General features: G+C 45.1%; 1 protein-coding gene across 1 annotated transcript in view; it reads right to left on the bottom strand.

The window, feature by feature from the left end:
* Positions 1-1,677, bottom strand: part of FRMD3 (FERM domain containing 3) — a 359,195-nt gene that overhangs the window by 92,535 nt on the left and 264,983 nt on the right. The window lies entirely within an intron of this gene.

Here is a 1,677-nt window from a genome sequence, read left to right on the forward strand (position 1 = left end):
CATGGCCCTGCTGACACTTTATTTTATTATTACTATTATTAGTATTAATCATTTTATTGGGAGCTCTTACAGACGTCCTAGCATTCCATAATTAAACTGGATCAAGCATAATTGTACAGTTGCTACAATAATCAGTTTGAAAACGTTTTCTTTCTTCTTGAACTCTGATATCAGCTCCTTCCAGCATCACAGCACAGTAGGGCAAATTGGCAGATGGGGGTGCGGTGGGGGAGGGGTGGCATTTATGTAATGAAAGGATTTACATCATTGCTTCATGTCAATGGGGACTCTATTGACCTTTGGGGGGCTAAACATCCTTTATGGTGTCAAATTTTCCTAAGCTTTGTAGGGAGTTTAGCATCCCTCCCTCTCAGGCACTAATTGCCAACAAAACAGTCAAAATGCCTCTTCCCAATATTCCCAAATGTTCCCAGCACTTTAGGCAGCACTTGGGAAACACTGGACATTCCTCAAGTTTCCATTTAGGGCTATAATCTCTGAATCTAGGGAGTCCCAAGCTAGAGCAGCCTGCTGTGTGATTTGGGGGCATCTCTGGTGAATAAGACAGGGTTTTCTGCTCCCACGAACAGTGACCATCTTGGAAACTCACAGGGGACCTTCTGCCCTGTCCTCCAGGGCTGCTCTGAGTCAGCATCAACTCAGCAGCAGAGTTTGGTTTGATTTCTTAGTGAAAGAACCCAAAAGGCCTACACTTGAAAAGCAATAGATTGCTCTTCAAATAAAACACCTGTATCCATGTCCAGATGTGCAGGCCAGATGAAGCGTGGTCCCGGGTTTGACTAGCAGATGCCTCCAGCGAGTCTTTTAGGGTAAAAAGAAGGGAGTGTCTGAACGTGTCTGAGTTCCCTGAAAGCTTAGGAAGCGTGGGTGTGTGGACCCCAGCCTGGAGCAGCTCCAATGCTGTCCTTTCCATGGAAATACTTTCTCTTGATTTCATCAACTTGCTAAAGAGAATGAGCCAGAAGGAATCAGCATCGCAGGCAGAAATGGGCTGCGGCCCAGAAGAGAAGACTAAAGTTGGTGGGAAATTCAGAGTTCAACGAGCTCATCTGTAACAAGACTTCGAAGCTGACCAAGCCAGTGTGCCATGAGCTCATCAGTAAGACCACATCCATCTGTGTGATTTGTATCCACTGCCACTTCACCTCCGTACAATAAAAGGGAAGAACTGGGAGGAAAGGAAAGCTTCTGAATAGAATCCAAATTAGCAAGTTATTAAAAAGCCTAACATGCATACCCAAGAAAGGGCTTTTAAAATAAGATTCAACTTCTCAGACATAACCAAACCCCTTGCAGGAATGAGTCGCTGGGTCAGGAGGGTAAGGATCTTTGTCTCCGGAGACACCAAAGTCAGGCACACATAATGATCAAAGAGACAGACATGCACTTTCAGGCGATATACTGAAAACGGGCACACTGGAAATGGCATAAGATAGTTCACAATGACAGTGTTCTACATCATCCTTGGGTAACTAGCAACTAGAGTCTGTAAAAGCCATGAGCAACCATCTCAAATGCAACCACTGGCCTCCTCTTGTCTGGAGGAAAGGAGCGTGATGAAACTGATGTAAGGAAACAGTCCAGTGGATTAATGGAGTACCCAAACATTAGCCTCCACAGCCCAGAGAACAGAAGAACTAGATGGTGCCTGGCTAC

The sequence above is a fragment of the Echinops telfairi genome, unplaced genomic scaffold (assembly GCF_000313985.2).
Source record: "Echinops telfairi isolate 266 unplaced genomic scaffold, ASM31398v2 ScPeMD7_7429;HRSCAF=8467, whole genome shotgun sequence".
NCBI classification, from domain to species: domain Eukaryota; kingdom Metazoa; phylum Chordata; class Mammalia; order Afrosoricida; family Tenrecidae; genus Echinops; species Echinops telfairi.